Consider the following 17861-nt stretch of genomic DNA (forward strand, 5'->3'; position numbering starts at 1 on the left):
GTGGTCGATAGGAATGTGGAATTGAGGTTACAATCAGATCAGCCATTATTGAATGGCGGAGCAGGCATGAGGATACCAGTGGCCTACTCCTATCTGAATTCGAATGTTTGCATGCGTGTATGCAACATGTTTATTCACAAATTGACATTGCAATATAGCTTTAGAATGAGAAAATTAATCATCTTAACCACATAATTCAGTTCGAGTGGCATTTTTGCCCAATAGTGGCATTGTATCTCTGTTAAACGACAAGAGAACTGGACATAAGGTGATAAAAAAGCCAGTTTGGCAATTTGGAAAGCATTTGGAAACTTAAGCCCTAATGTTGCCCTTAAGCCTGCTCCCCTTATATCATCCCACATCTGAAATTACTCACACTCTGTGAAATTACTCTTCAGAGGCCGGGTGTTCCTTCACCAGATTCCCTTTATTTACAAACTATTCCACATCTAGAGTGCTTCAGATACAAAGTCAGAATCGAGCATGCCGGTGAACCTGACACTCCCATATTTATATACAGGTGAGGCTCCCTGACTAGCCAGGCCATTATGATCTCAGTCATGGAGCTCATACTCCAAGAGGCCAACTCTCATTGGCCTCATTGAAGTCCCTCCCACCCCCCAGGTGTGAGGAACCTTGGCTGTTCGCACAGCTCATGGATCTCTTGAGCATTGAGTCTGGATCCTCCAACTCGGCATCTGACATGGGAGGAGTGTGTCCAACAGGTGCCCGTCTCTTACGACGCGTGCGCCGCAGTTCTAGTTCACCCCCTTCCTTGCGTGGCAGAGGAGTAGCCGTGGCTTCGCCCGCAGTGTCTATTTTGGACTCCGAGATTCTAACTATGAGCGACAGAGAGGTGGGGCTGGCCAGTCTGGGTGAACTCTCCTCGGTCCTCAGCCTGCTGGGCATAGTTGGTTCCAGGACAAACTGTGATTTTGTGGCCGGCACCTGATCCAGATGTTTTTTTCAGGATGGCCTCACCCATGCATATTCAGTAGGATACAGGCCCCATCCGACACTCAACCATTCCAGGTAACATATGGGACCGTTTACATAATTCTTTACCCAACCTTTTTCTCCAGCCTCCAATTGCCTCTTCCGGCTGCTATTGTCATGGCCTCTGCATTGGACTTCTTGTTGCTTTCCCCCCCCCCCCACTCCCCCCCCCCCTCCCCGCCCCCCCCCCCCTTCCCACACCTCCCCCCCAGGTTTGGGAATAACAAACTTAATCTGGTGTCGAGTTGTCTGCCCATGAGCAATCCTGCGGGTGCTATTCCCGGAGTGACAAGGCGGGGGGCTTGTTCTATAATCTAATAACTAATGGGAAGCTTTGTGTCTATTGATACTGCCAGTTGTTCCTTAAAGCAGCTTTTAAAGTCTGGACTGTTTGGCGATGGTTGGTACGGTGCCGTCCTGATAGGTCAAATCCCATTCAACTTCATAAACCGGGTGAACTCTTGGCTGGCGAAAGCTGGTCCATTGTCAGCGACCAGCAGCTCCGGGATCCCACATGTTGAAAAGAAGGTGCAAAGTTTCTTTAGCGTTATTGTTGTGGTCGTCGAATGCATCCTATGGCTTTCCATCCAATTGGGCACCCACTATGACCAAGAAAATCAAGCCCATGAATGGGCCTGCATAATCCACATGCAGCCGAGTCCATGGTCTACCTGCCCATTCCCAAGGTGTAGGAGAGCTGCTGGTGACAACATATGTCCATCTTGGCGTTCCAGGCAGCACCCTTGAGCACTGCTGTGTCCGTTTTCATTCTGGGCTACCAAACATAGCTTCTGGCCAGTATCTTCATTGTGGACACTCCTGGGTAGTGATTTAGTTCAGCCAGTATGGCACGGTGACCCGGACTCAGAACAATCACTCACGCTCCCCCATAGCAGTATTCCCTCTTCTAACCTGAGCTGCTCTCTTCTCCAATAAGGGTGGAACTGGAGCTGTACTGGCCTTTCCATTTCCCCTGTCAGTACTAAGTGTTTAACTTTTGTGAGGACAGAGTCTTTTTGCGTCAAAAGACCGATATTATATGCGGCCACTGTGAAGGTATCCAGAAAATTCATGGTCATTACCATCTCTTCCACTTGGGGTACCATTGGTGGGGTGTCTGCAAAAGGTTGCCTCCTTAAGGCATCTGCATTTGCCACTTGGCCTCCCGGCCAGTGCAGGCGTGCCAAATTTCCTTAGCCTCCTGAGAAAGTAGAGCCATTGGTGGGCTTTCTTAACTACAGTGTTGGCATGGAGGGACAAGGACAGGTTGTTGGTGATCTGGACACATAAAAACTTGAAGCTTTTGACAATTTCTACTTCGTCCCCATTGATGTAGACAGGGGCATGTTCTCCACTACGCTTCCTAACGTTGATGACTATATCCTTCATTTTGTTGACATTGAGGGAGAGATTATTGTTGCCGCACCAGTTCACCAGATTCTCTATCTCATTCCTGTAATCTGTCTCGTCATTGTTTGAGATCTGACGCACTACAGTGGTGTTACGACAAACTTGAAAATGAAGTTGGAGGGGAATTTAGCCACACAGATATAGGTGTATAAGGAGTATTGTAAGGGGCTAAGGATGCAGCCCCACGATCCCTGTGATCCAGACATTTATTATGAACATTTCTGTTAATTTTTTAAAATTCCAGATCTTTGATCCAGATCTTTATTCTTTCAGACCATGCTTCTTTTGGTTGTCATTTCTTTCCCCATGATCAGCTTGTGATCCAGTGACCGGGGCTAATGGTCTGAGGGAAATGGGTCCACATTCCACCACCGCAGCTGGTGGAATTTAAATCCAATTAATAAATCTGGAATTGAAAACTAGCCTCAGTGATGGTGACCACTAAACCATTGTCGAGTGTGGGAAAAACCCACTGGTTCACTAATGTTCTTTGGGGAAGGAAATCTGCCATCCTTATCCAGTCTGGCCTGCATGTGAATCCAGAACGACAGCAATGTGGGTGACTCTTAACTGCCCTCTGAAATGGCCGAACATAGAACATAGAACATAGAACATAGAAAGCCACAGCACAAACAGGCCCTTCGGCCCACAGGTTGCGCCGATCACATCCCCACCTCTAGGCCTATCTATAGCCCTCAATCCCATTAAATCCCATGTACTCATCCAGAAGTCTCTTAAAAGACCCCAACGAGTTTGCCTCCACCACCACCGACGTCAGCCGATTCCACTCACCCACCACCCTCTGAGTGAAAAACTTACCCCTGACATCTCCTCTGTACCTACCCTCCAGCACCTTAAACCTGTGTCCTCTCGTAGCAACCATTTCAGCCCTTGGAAATAGCCTCTGAGAGTCTACCCTATCCAGACCTCTCAACATCTTGTAAACCTCTATCAGGTCACCTCTCATCCTTCGTCTCTCCAGGGAGAAGAGACCAAGCTCCCTCAACCTATCCTCATAAGGCATGCCCCCCAATCCAGGCAACATCCTTGTAAATCTCCTCTGCACCCTTTCAATGGCTTCAACATCTTTCCTGTAATGAGGTGACCAGAACTGCGCGCAGTACTCCAAGTGGGGTCTAACCAGGGTCCTATAAAGCTGCAGCATTATCTCCCGACTCCTAAACTCAATCCCTCGATTAATGAAGGCCAGTACGCCGTACGCCTTCTTGACCGCATCCTCCACCTGCGAGGCCGATTTAAGAGTCCTATGGACCCGGACCCCAAGGTCCTTCTGATCCTCTACACTGCTAAGAATGGTACCCTTCATATTATATTGCTGCTTCATCCAATTGGATCTGCCAAAATGGATCACCACACACTTATCCGGGTTGAAGTCCATCTGCCACTTCTCCGCCCAGTCTTGCATTCTATCTATGTCTCGCTGCAACTTCTGACATCCCTCCAAACTATCCACAACACCACCTACCTTGGTGTCGTCAGCAAACTTACCAACCCATCCCTCCACTTCCTCATCCAGGTCATTTATGAAAATGACAAACAGCAAGGGTCCCAGAACAGATCCCTGGGGCACTCCACTGGTCACTGACCGCCATGCAGAGAAAGACCCCTCCACAGCCACTCTCTGCCTTCTGCAGGCAAGCCAGTTCTGGATCCACAAGGCAACAGCCCCTTGGATCCCATGCCCTCTCACTTTCTCAAGAAGTCTTGCATGGGGGACCTTATCGAACGCCTTGCTGAAGTCCATATAGACCACATCCACCGCTCTTCCTTCGTCAATGTGTTTGGTCACATTTTCAAAGAACTCAACCAGGCTCGTAAGGCACGACCTGCCCTTGACAAAGCCGTGCTGACTACTTTTGATCATACTAAACTTCTCTAGATGATCATAAATCCTGTCTCTCAGGATCCTCTCCATCAACTTACCAACCACTGAGGTTAGACTCACCGGTCGGTAATTTCCCGGGCTGTCCCTGTTCCCTTTCTTGAATATAGGGACCACATCTGCAATCCTCCAATCCTCCGGAACCTCTCCCGTCTCCATCGACGATGCAAAGATCATCGCCAAAGGCTCCGCAATCTCCTCCCTCGCCTCCCACAGTAACCTGGGGTACATCCCATCCGGTCCCGGCGACTTACCAACCTTGATGCCATTCAATAGTTCCAACACATCCTCTTTCTTTATGTCCACATGCTCGATCCTTTCTGTCCACCGCAAACCAGCAGTACAACCACCCAGATCCCTTTCCACCGTGAATACCGAGGTAAAGTGTTCATTAAGCAGCTCCGCCATTTCTAACGGTTCCGCACAAACTTTTCCCCCTTCACCTTTTAAGGGTCCTATGCCTTCACATCTCATCCTTTTACTCTTGACATATTTGTAGAAAGCCTTGGGGTTCTCCTTAATCTTACCCGCCAAGGCCTTCTCATGACCCCTTCTCGCTCTCCTAATTTCCTTCTTAAGCTCCTTCCTACATCCCGTATACTCCTCTAAATCCTTAACACCTCCGAATGAGACACTCGGATCAAGGGCAGTTAGGGATGGGCACCAAATGTTGGCATTACCAGCATTCTATGAAAGAATAAAGACTCTTGCTTTATTCTTCCAGTACCCTCACCAATTTAGTTCCAGTGTATTCCACTCGTGATACCCCACACTGTTTTAGTATCATCCAAGGAATCATGTAATCAATTTAATGTAATCTGAGCACCATGAGACACATTCTTTGGAATGGTTTAATGGGTCCCAACGCGATTTGGATTGACAAAGTTTTCTTGCACCAAATACTTGGTTTGAACATTCTATAACACCATGTAACACCGGATAAATGCGAAGTGATGCATTTTGGAAGAAATAATGTAGGGAGGAGTTATACAATAAATGGCAGAGTCATCAGGAGTATAGAAACACAGAGGGACCTAGGTGTGCAAGTCCACAAATCCTTGAAGGTGGCAACACAGGTGGAGAAGGTGGTGAAGAAGGCATATGGTATGCTTGCCTTTATAGGACGGGGTATAGAGTATAAAAGCTGGAGTCTGATGATGCAGCTGTATAGAACGCTGGTTAGGCCACATTTGGAGTACTGCGTCCAGTTCTGGTCGCCGCACTACCAGAAGGACGTGGAGGCATTGGAGAGAGTGCAGAGAAGGTTTACCAGGATGTTGCCTGGTATGGAGGGTCTTAGCTATGAGGAGAGATTGGGTAAACTGGGGTTGTTCTCCTTGGAAAGACGGAGAATGAGGGGAGATCTAATAGAGGTGTACAAGATTATGAAGGGTATAGATAGGGTGAACAGTGGGAAGCTTTTTCCCAGGTCGGAGGTGACGATCACGAGGGGTCACGGGCTCAAGCTGAGAGGGGCGAAGTATAACTCAGACATCAGAGGGACGTTTTTTACACAGAGGGTGGTGGGGTCTGGAATGCGCTGCCAAGTAGGGTGGTGGAGGCAGGCACGCTGACATCGTTTAAGACTTACCTGGATAGTCACATGAGCAGCCTGGGAATGGAGGGATACAAACGATTGGTCTCGTTGGACCAAGGAGCGGCACAGGCTTGGAGGGCCGAAGGGCCTGTTTCCTGTGCTGTACTGTTCTTTGTTCTTTGTTCTTTGTTTGTTGAACACAACAACTTTGCCACTTATACTGGGATTATACCTGCAATAGGTCCTCGGAGGTGAAAGTCCCATCATCAGAATTCATAAGAACATAAGAACATAAGAAATAGGAGCAGGAGTAGGCCATCTAGCCCCTCGAGCCTGCCCCGCCATTCAATAAGATCATGGCTGATCTGACGTGGATCAGTACCACTTACCCGCCTGATCCCCATAACCCTTAATTCCCTTACCGCTCAGGAATCCATCCATCCGCGCTTTAAACATATTCAGCGAGGTAGCCTCCACCACCTCAGTGGGCAGAGAATTCCAGAGATTCACCACCCTCTGGGAGAAGAAGTTCCTCCTCAACTCTGTCTTAAACCGACCCCCCTTTATTTTGAGGCTGTGTCCTCTAGTTTTAACTTCCTTACTAAGTGGAAAGAATCTCTCCGCCTCCACCCTATCCAGCCCCCGCATTATCTTATAAGTCTCCATAAGATCCCCCCTCATCCTTCTAAACTCCAACGAGTACAAACCCAATCTCCTCAGCCTCTCCTCATAATCCAAACCCCTCATCTCTGGTATCAACCTGGTGAACCTTCTCTGCACTCCCTCCAATGCCAATATATCCTTCCTCATATAAGGGGACCAATACTGCACACAGTATTCCAGCTGCGGCCTCACCAATGCCCTGTACAGGTGCATCAAGACATCCCTGCTTTTATATTCCATCCCCCTCGCAATATAGGCCAACATCCCATTTGCCTTCTTGATCACCTGTTGTACCTGCAGACTGGGCTTTTGCGTCTCATGCACAAGGACCCCCAGGTCCCTTTGCACGGTAGCATGTTTTAATTTGTTTCCATTGAGATAGTAATCCCATTTGTTATTATTTCCTCCAAAGTGTATAACCTCGCATTTATCAACGTTATACTCCATTTGCCATATCCTCGCCCACTCACTCAGCCTGTCCAAATCTCTCTGCAGATCTTCTCCGTCCTCCACATGATTCACTTTTCCACTTATCTTTGTGTCGTCTGCAAACTTTGTTACCCTACACTCCGCCCCCTCCTCCAGATCATCTATATAATTGGTAAACAGTTGCGGCCCGAGTACCGATCCCTGCGGCACGCCACTAGTTACCTTCCTCCAACCGGAAAAACACCCATTTATTCCGACTCTTTGCTTCCTGTCGGATAGCCAGTCCCCAATCCACTTTAACACACTACCCCCAACTCCATGTGCCCTAATCTTCTTCAGCAGCCTTTTATGGGGCACCTTATCAAACGCCTTTTGGAAATCCAAAAACACCGCCCAATTCCATTATTTACAAGATCCTCCCATACTCCACTGAGTGCTCAGTGTGTGCTGCCTACATCAGGAGTGCAGAGAGACTGACGCTCCTGTTTAAATACAGGACACGGGGCTCTCCGACTGGGCCATCAATGAGCTTTCAATCAGGGACATCTTTTGTTGTCCAACCAAATAAACAAAACCGAATTAACTCAGGGACAACTGAAAAAGTGCAGCTCCCTAAAAGGAGGGGAACCGCCGGAAACAAAAGGCAAAGCAGAAAGGAAACTTAAAACATCAAATGAAGATGTGATTAAGGGGGTCAATAATACACCCCAGTCCCTGCGGTGCCCAGCGGGCACGGAAGGCAGCGGAACACCATATGCTCCCTCTCCAGGGACACCCAGACATGAACATATAGCCGCGGTAGAGCGGCAGACAGTCGGGTTGGATGACCCCCTGGATCGCCCGCTGCCTGGACCGGGAGATGGAATGCCTCGCCAGGCCCAGGAACAGGTCCACGAGGAGCTCCTCTTCCTTCCCCGCCTTTCTCCGCACCGGGTGCCCGTAGATCAGGAGCCTGGGGCTGAAGTGCAAACAAAACATCAAAAGAAGGTGTTTTAGAAAACTGAAAAGGTTGTACAGCCGACAACACATAACGTAGACATGGTTGTACGGCACTGCTGCGTGCAGCACCCTCCACCCCAGGTCCCCGAGATAGTGGGGGGGAGATCTCTCCGTAGAGAGACTTCCACTGGGGACCTCTGCCACCCGGTGGCAACAAGGCCGCCATGGTGTATCCGGGCGACAGGCGAGGACGCGGCAGTGGAAGGTGTGCAGCAGCAGCCCGTACAGGAAACGCCTCCGTGCGGTAGAAAAGGGGACTGGGGGCATTTCCATGAGGTGGCTCATGATGTGGGGGTACCTGACCCGGGAGGGGGGGGTCGAGGTTTGGGGCCAATGTAAAATTCCATCCGAGCAGGGGAACGCTCGGGCGGGATCCCACCGCACGCCTGTGCCGCCTCGAGACTGCGTGTGCCCTCAGGTCTGAACACAACCATCCTGAGGTCTTGGATGGCTTTGGCCGCGTGCCGGACGGCCACCTCCGCGCGCTCAGCCAGCACGCGGGGACTCATCCAGCCCGCTCCTCCGCCATCCAGCACGTCCCCGATTCTGGTCACCCCGGCGGCCACAGCCTCCTCTCCGCCAGCCACCTGAAGTTATACGGCTGGAGGAACGGATTCCTGAGCAGTGGCTCTCGCACGAGAGCCGCTACTCCTGACGCTGCGTCGCGAGGCGACCGTGAGGAGGTCCTGGTAAAAGACGGGCAACTCCCGCGAGGTCGGAAGGTGCCCCAGATTTATATGCAGCAGCTGCACGTCATAATTCAGGCCGTGCAACTGGCGGGAGAAATCCGTCGCCAGGGCACACCATCGTGGAGGAGGCTCGACGTAAAGGTATCTCTGCAGGGTCTGGAGGTGGAAGGTCGCCACCTGTGTGCGAAAACATACGAGACCCTGACCGCCCTCCGCAAGTGGGAGATGCAGAACCTCGGCAGGGACCCAGTGCAGTCGGTTGTCCCAGAAGAACCGCAGGAGGGTTCTCTGGATGTTTGTGACAAAGCCAGGGGGAGGGGTCAAAGGGACCAGCCGGTACCACAACATGGAGGCGACCAGCTGGTTTATGAGGAGAACTCGCGCCCTGTAGGACAGCACTCGGAGCAGTCCTGTCCAGTGACTCAGGCGAGCGAAGACCTTGGTCTCCAACTCCTGCCAGTTCGCCGGCCAGGACTCTGTTTCAGTCAGGGATTCCTTTTGTTTATTACAAATACGTTATTACAAAACAATTACAAATATTCAAAGAATAAATATGAAAGATGCATCACCAATGGCTAACACCATCCAATTATCAATAACCTACAATTACTACCTTCTATTTAGGAAAGGTTCATTGTTGGTTCTAGTTTTCCAGGGCATTGTCCTTGGTTTCAATCAGGGACTTCATACGCAAGCAGGCCAACCTCAATTGCCTGATTAAAGGCATCACAAGACCCTTCCATCTACAATGCTTCGATGGCTGTATGGTGTTTAAAATGTTGTGTTTCTGTTCCCTGTGAAACTATTTAGAACATAGAACATAGAAAAGCTGCAGCACAAACAGGCCCTTCGGCCCACAAGTTGCGCCGAACAATTTCCTTACCTCCTCGGCTCATCTCTCACCCTCTATCTTATTAACCTCCATGAACCTATCCAAAAGTCTCTTAAAAGACTCAATCGAATCCGCTTCCACCACCACTACCGGCAGCCGATTCCACGCACCCACCACCCTCTGAGTGAAAAACTTACCCCTAACATCTCCTCTGTACCCACTCCCCAGCACCCTAAACCTGTGGCCTCTCGTGACAACCATTTCAGCCCTGGGTAAAAGCCTCTGAGAATCCACTCTATCAATACCTCTCAATATCTTACACACTGGATGAGCACCCTCTCTTGCAGTGGGTCCTGACTTTCAGAAATGTCATTAAATGTTTCAGGTGAACTAATTAATTCCAATGTTAATTCAACTTTTTCTTTCAGGCCAAAGTTCTCTGCCGCTACTTTGAACAGGAACAGATGGATTTTACTGGGAAGAAGGTGATTGAATTGGGGGCAGGAACTGGGCTGGTGGGGATTCTTGCCATCCTGCTGGGTAAGTGAAGAAAACGTCAAGAGACAACACTCTGTAGGTGTGAGGAGAGTAAAATGTGGTACGGTCACTATGCACAATGACAAGACCTTGGGCTGAGTATTTCTGAAATTAAAAAGAGACAAGTTGTCGAAGCTTTTCATCTTGCACTCATCACGGCAAAAGTGCAAGGGTAGGAGAACAACAATTAATACTGCATGTGAAGAGAGAGCTGATTGGTTGGGACACTCCCCTCATGAAGTATAAATTGTTGTTCCCTTTCCAATTGGTATTCTTGTAAATCTGAACATCAATACATTAAAGAAAAACATCTTTGCCTATTGAGCCAAGAATTAATTCTGGCACATTCAGTGTAATATTTTAAAAAGAGCTTGAATCTTTTGAATCTAATCAATAACACAAGCAAATGGATTAAAAACAGGAGTTGGCCATTTGGCCCCTCAATCATGCATTTTTAGCAAAATACCCACACTCTTAAATTCCAGTCACCTTGCAATAAACATCAAGAGAAGTGGGAAAAATATAAATATCCAGGGAATGTATAAGATCATAAGAAATAGAGTGATTCAGCTTCTTGAGTCTGCTCAGCCATTTACCAAGATCATGTCTGACCAAGTGAGGCCACTTTCTTGTCTTTCTCCCATGTTCTCTTAAACCCTCCTCTGTCGAACAAAAATCTGTCTGACTCAGCCTTGAATATATTCAATGATCCAGCCCCACTGCTCTCTGGGCGAGAAAATTCCTAAGATCGATAACCCTGTAAGAGAAAGAGATTAGACCTTGCATCTGTCTTAAATGGGAGGTTTTAAATTCACCCAAGAGGGGAAACATCCTCAGACAAGCTCACTTGGAATCATATGTTTTAATAAGTTCATTCCTCTTTCTTCAAAATTCCAATGGGTGCAGACCCAACCTGCTCAACCTTTCCTCAAAGGACAACCCCTTCATCCCAGAAAAAAGCCTAGTGAATCTTTGCTGTAAATATATCCCTCTGTGAGGAGACCAGCATTGTACACAGAACTCTAGGGATGGTCCCACCAATGTCTTGTACATTTAGAGCAACACACCCATTCTGTTATGCTCTTTTCCCTTGCAATGGACATTCCATTTGCCTTCCTAATAACTTGCTGTACCTGCATGCTAACTTTCTTGTGATTCATGTGCAAGGACAACCAGATCCTTCTGTACTACAGAATTCTGCAGCCTCTCTCCATTTAAATAACATTCTTCACTTGCATTCTTCCCACCAAAGAGGACAACCTCAAATTTTCCCACATTATATGTTAGGAATGGGTTAACAGACTTTCCTGTTAAGTCCTAATTTGATGTCAATTATCCAGTGATATATAAAGGGGCTTCAGGCGGCACTTGGGGTCGATGGAGAATTGTATGTGGAGTTGGATCAAAGAAATAAAGGTAGTTTATGAAGAAGCAGAACTTGCGTCTCCTTTAATAAACTGCAACCTTAGAGGCTCAAACAGTGGTAGCAGAGGATGGTTGTTGGTTCCAAGGGCTGCAAGTTACGACTCTTTCAAAGAAAAAAAAGGGAGAAGAATTCTAATCCACTGCGGAGTGAGTAGATGACAACAAAATGGCTGAACCCAGAGTGAAAGTGCCAGGATATGACTATCCACCATTATTTTCAGAAACTGAACCTTATGACCAATGGAGAAGCAAAGTCTTCATGTGGACGACGGTCACCGCTTTGAGTAAAAGAAAGCAAGGAATGGCCTTGGCTCTTTCTTTACCACAAAGAAGTAAAGTTAGTCAAAGTATTTTCTGAATGGGAGTCGGAACATTTGGACTCGGAGGAAGCTCTGGATAATTTATTAACCTTTATGGATAAGATTTCTCAGGATGACTGATTAACTGCGTGTGAAGCCTGGTCAGATTTTGATACTTTTCGGAAATCGGAGGATATTTCTATTGAAGAATATGTGATGGAATCTAACAGACTATATATAAGGCTACAAAAACACTGGCTGGAAATTCCACAGTCCCTGTTGGCATTTAAGCTACTGGACTGTGCTAAAGTGACCAATCTGGATAGGCTCCTGGTTTTAACAGGAGTTAAATTTGCAGACAAAGATACCTTTTATATGACCAAATGTTAGAGGCCTTAAAAAATTCTTGGGGAAACATTCTATACCCACAGCTTTTATGCCACAAATGGGTCAATCCGTGATAAAACAGACGATAGCACATACACTGTCCACAGGATGGAGAGATCGTACAGGCACAAGCCAGCTACAGGAATATGGCAGACGATGAGGAGGAGGGATATGGAGAGGGGTCGCAGAAAAGTGAACACCAGAAAAACCCAGGGCATGAATAATCGGTGTTTTCGGTGAGAAAAGGTTTTAGATCGACACAGCCAGCTTAAAGCAGATGCTTTAGCAAAATACCATAAGCTTTCGGAGCACTGCTCCTTCGTCAGATGGAGTGGATATCTGCTCTCAAACAGTGCAAACAGACACAGAAATCAAGTTACAGAATACTAATTAGAATGCGAATCTCTAAAGCCAGCCAGGTCTTAAAGGTACAGATAATGTGGGTGGAGGGAGCATTCAACACAGGTTAAAGAGATCATAGAAAGATCATAGAAACCCTACAGTGCAGAAGGAGGCCATTCGGCCCATCGAGTCTGCACCGACCACAATCCCACCCAGGCCCTACCCCCACATATTTACCCGCTAATCCCTCTAACCTACGCATCTCAGGATTCTAAGGGGCAATTTTTAACCTGGCCAATCAACCTAACCCGCACATCTTTGGACTGTGGGAGGAAACCGGAGCACCCGGAGGAAACCCACGCAGACACGAGGAGAATGTGCAAACTCCACACAGACAGTGACCCAAGCCGGGAATCGAACCCGGGACCCTGGAGCTGTGAAGATGTGTATTGTCTCCAGACAGAACAGCCAGTGAGATTCTACAAGTCCAGGAGGCAAGCTGTGGGGGTTACTGATAATGTGACATAAATCCAACATCCCGGTTTAGGCCGTCCTCATGTGTGCGGAACTTGGCTATCAGTTTCTGCTCAGCGACTCTGCGCTGTCGTGTGTCGTGAAGGCCGCCTTGGAGAACGCTTACCTGAAGATCCAAGGCTGAATGCCCATGACTGCTGAAGTGCTCCCCCACAGGAAGAGAACAGTCTTGCCTGGTGATTGTCGAGCGGTGTCGAGCCTTCAACATGTCATTGATGAAGACGAACATCTCGCCAAGGCCATCCCCACACCCCCACTTCTTGCCTTCAAACAACCGCACAACCTCAAACAGACCATTGTCCGCAGCAAACTACCCAGCCTTCAGGAGAACAGTGACCACGACACCACACAACCTTGCCACAGCAACCTCTGCAAGATGTGCCGGATCATCGACACGGATACCATAATCTCACAAGAGAACACCATCTACCAGGTACACGGTACATACTCTTGCAACTCGGACAACGTTGTCTAACTGATACGCTGCAGGGAAGGATGTCCCGAGGCATGGTACATTGGGGAAACCATGCAGACGCTATGACAACGGATGAATTAACACCGCCCGACAATCACCAGGCAAGACTGTTCTCTTCCTGTGGGGGAGCACTTCAGCGGTCACGGGCATTCAGCCTTAGATCTTCAGGTAAGCGTTCTCCAAGGCGGCCTTCACGACACACGACAGCGCAGAGTCGCTGAGCAGAAACTGATAGCCAAGTTCCGCACACATGAGGACGGCCTAAACCGGGATGTTGGTTTTATGTCACATTATCTGTAACCCCCACAGCTTGACTCCTGGGCTTGTAGAATCTCACTAGCTGTTCTGTCTGGAGACAATACACATCTCTTTAACCTGTGTTGAATGCTCCCTCCACCCACATTGTCTGTACCTTTAAGACCTGGCTGGCTGTAGAGATTCGCATTCTAATCAGTATTCTGTAACTTGATTTCTGTGTCTGTGCACTGTTTGAGAGCAGATATCCACTCCATCTAACGAAGGAGCAGTGCTCCGAAAGCTTATGGTATTTGCTACCAAATAAACCTATTGGACTTTAACCTGGTGTTGTGAGACTTCTTACTTTGATCAGATAGCCAGTTACCTATCCAATCGGCCAACTTTCCCTCTATCCCACACCTCCTTACTTTCATCATAAGCCGACCATGGGGGACCTTATCAAACGCCTTACTAAAATCCATGTATGTGACATCAACTGCCCTACCTTCATCAACACACTTAGTTACCTCCTCAAAAAATTCAATCAAATTTGTGAGGCACGACTTGCCCTTCACGAATCCGTGCTGACTATCCTGGATTAATCCGCATCTTTCTAAATGGTCATAAATCCCATCCCTAAGGACCTTTTCCATCAATTTACCAACCACCGAAGTAAGACTAACCGGTCTATAATTACCAGGGTCATTTCTATTCCCTTTCTTAAACAGAGGAACAACATTCGCCACTCTCCAGTCCTCTGGCACCATCCCCGTGGACAGTGAGGACCCAAAGATCAAAGCCAAAGGCTCTGAAATCTCATCCCTTGACTCCCAAAGAATCCTAGGATATATTTCATCAGGCCCAGGGGACTTATCGACCTTCAGTTTATTCAAAACTGCCTCCCTCCGAACATCTATTTCCTCCAGCCTATTAGCCTGTAACACCTTCTCTTCCTCAAAAACATGGCCCCTCTCCTTGGTGAACACTGAAGAAAAGTATTCATTCATCACCTCGCCTATCTCTACTGACTCCATACACAAGTTCCCACTACTGTCCTTAACCGGCCCTAACCTCACCCTGGTCATTCTTTTATTCCTCACATAAGAGTAAAAAGCCTTGGGGTTTTCCTTGATCCGACTCGCCAAGGACTTCTCATGTCCCCTCCTAGCTCTCCTAAGCCCCTTTTTCAGCTCATTCCTTGCTAACTTGTAACCCTCAACCGAGCCATCTGAACCTTGTTTCCTCATCCCTACGTAAGCTTCCCTCTTCCTTTTCACAAGACATTCCACCTCTTTCGTGAACCATGGTTCCCTCACTCGGCCATTTCCTCCCTGCCTGACAGGGACATACCTATCAAGGACACCCAGTATGTACCAGAAAATTCAGCCACAGAACCTTGTAGCCATCCCTGCCAATCAACTTTGACATTAGTTCTAGTCATTAACTATTCTGTACCAGCACCAATCTGTCAAGAGCCAATGGCAGTTATAGCTGAAATTGTAGTTGTTTAATTAATCCAAGTGCGGGTGCACTGAGTACCTTCCTAATCTTATATTTCCTTATAGCAGGAAGGAGGACATGGAAGTAGCAAGTGATGTAAGGAGAATGGGAATGTAGGAAGGAGGGGCTTATATAGGAGTATATGTTTTGAAACGAAATCACGCAGGACGTTGAATTCAGCAAGATCCAACCATGGATAGAAGCATCGAGTGGCATCGTATCAGTCCAATGAAATCAAGTCAGGTTGGAATGGAAAGAGAAAGATTTCAGTTTAGTGATAAAATGAAGATTGCCAATCAGGTGACAGGCTTTTTAAAGAAGCCAGTCCAACTCACGGCATGCTGGCACGGTGACACAGTGGTTAGCACCGCTGCCTCACAGCGCCAGGGACCCGGGTTCAATTCCCGGCTCGGGTCACTGTCTGTGTGGAATCTGCACATTCTCCCCGTGTCTGCGTGGGTTTCCTCCCACTGTCTGAAAGCTGTGCAGGTTAGGTGGATTGGCCGTGCTAAATTGCCCCTTGGTGTCAGTGGGACTAGCTCGGGTGAATACACTCGTGACTCACCTGAGGAAGGAGCAGCGCTCTGAAAACTCGTGATTCCAAATAAACCAGTTGGACTTTAACCTGGCGTGTGAGGCTTCTTACGATGTGATCACCTTTTCTTTCTTCCAAAACATTCCATCAAGAGTTATTGAAAACAGGTCAATAAATGTCGCCCAATGAATAAGGCGATCGATTGCTCTGCCCAGTACTCAGTGCCAAATCACTGCAAAAGTGCATCATTCGCCGTGTTCATCCGCCCTGTCCAGGATTTCTCTGTCCACATTTACCATTTACAGGACTGTCACAGAAAAGCAATAAATGGAAATAAGTTGTTCCTCTCTAACATTCCTCCGGCAGGTGGTGATGTAACTTTGACTGACCAACCGAATGTTGTGATTCAATTACAGTACAACGTCAGCAAAAACATCCCCGAGGTCGGCATCAAGCGTGCAAAAGTGTCTGCTTTACTGTGGGGCAAAGACCACAAACAGTTCCCCACAGACTATGACTTCATCTTTGGTTCAGATATCATCTACAGGCCATCAGAATTCCACTCGCTGATAACGACCCTGCTCTACCTGAGCAAACAAAGTACCACCATTTACTTCTGCTAGAAGATGCGCAAACACATGGGAGTCATCGATTTCTACGAGAAGGTTCTTCCAACTCATTTTGATTCCACAATTGTTCACAGTGTCCCAGAACAAGAAATCAATTTGTACAAAATTACCAGGAAAGAGCCTGTCGCATAACGGGTTAATGCTGCAGAGAATCTCAGAGGTCACATCAATGAAATATACAAGATCCAGATGGGCTTCACATCCCAGAGTTGGATAGTTGAATGGTGCACAGAGTGAGATTTTTTTATTTCGCCCTATTCCTGGATCTAACTTTAACCCCGACACTGATGCACTGTCCCCGTCTTTATTGGTATCATTGTATTCTGAAAAGACTTAACTGGATGCTGAGGCAACCTGACAGCCATCTTAATTCACCTTACACCGAGCTCAATTCTAACCGTGCAGAGCGCAACTCAGAAATGATGGATTTACCCTGTCCGATCATTCCTCTCCTATTGCGTTCTCCTGTGTGATGATTACAGAAACAGAGGGCAGAATGGTGCGGCCTTGTCGCGGTGGAGGGCGGGCCTGGAAAATATGGTGAGCTGTTCAATATTCCATTGTCTGCAGCGGGACCGGAAAATCCCAGCAGTGGGAGGAGTTGTAAAACTCTGCCCACAATCTTGTTTGAATTAAACGGGATGCGGCAGTGTTGACCAGACGTGAATGAATTAGCTCTTCAATACTGAGGGGGAGGGGAGGGGTGGGGGGGTGGGGGGGGAGGGGGGGGGGGGAGGGGGAGGGCGGGGGTGGGGGTGACCCTATCTCAAAGCATTGTGGGACTGCAGGAGTTCAAATAACAAACTGATCAACAGCTTCTCAAGAACAATGAGGGATGGACAATGAATTCTGGACTTACCAACGACCCTCACATCTCAAGAATGAATTAAAATACGATGAGATATAAACCGGTGACTGTCTTGGTTTTGATTCATTATCTTTGCTACATTTTGAGGTGATTTTCAACATTTAAGAGAACAATTACTTTTGCTGGAAGCGTCAGTCAGAACTCCGCGCCAGAAATTCAGTATTTTAACTGTGAGAGAAGGTTGGATAGGTGCACAATGTGATTCATTCGAACAGAGGAGGCCCATGAGAGATTTAACTGAGGTGTAAAGATTTGCGAGGGGCATGGATAGAGCAGGAAGGTAATTAGTGCTCTTTGCAGACAGAATAATCAGGCAGCAATGATTTAAGATAATTGGGCTAGAAGGTTTTTAGAAGTGCTTTCACCCCGAGAATGGTGGGGAGGAGGGGTTAGGGAGGAGGGGTTAGGGAGGAGGGTGTTAGGGAGGAGGGGTTAGGGAGGAGGGTGTTAGGGAGGAGGGTGTTAGGGAGGAGGGTGTTAGGGAGGAGGGTGTTAGGGAGGAGGGTGTTAGGGAGGAGGGTGTTAGGGAGGAGGGGTTAGGGAGGAGGGGTTAGGGAGGAGGGTGTTAGAGTGGGGTGTGCAGGAATTCACTGCCCGAATAGGTGATAGAGGCAGAAACTCTCACTGCATTGAAA

The 17861-nt window shown here is 47.9% G+C and overlaps 1 pseudogene; it reads left to right on the forward strand.

Annotated features, from left to right (window-relative positions):
- The first annotated feature begins 655 nt into the window (after positions 1 to 655).
- On the forward strand, positions 656 to 16490 carry LOC144486899 (EEF1A lysine methyltransferase 3-like; annotated as a pseudogene).
- The last annotated feature ends 1371 nt before the right edge of the window (positions 16491 to 17861 follow it).

The sequence above is a fragment of the Mustelus asterias genome, unplaced genomic scaffold, assembly GCF_964213995.1.
Source record: "Mustelus asterias unplaced genomic scaffold, sMusAst1.hap1.1 HAP1_SCAFFOLD_509, whole genome shotgun sequence".
In the NCBI taxonomy this organism is placed as follows: Eukaryota; Metazoa; Chordata; class Chondrichthyes; order Carcharhiniformes; family Triakidae; genus Mustelus; species Mustelus asterias.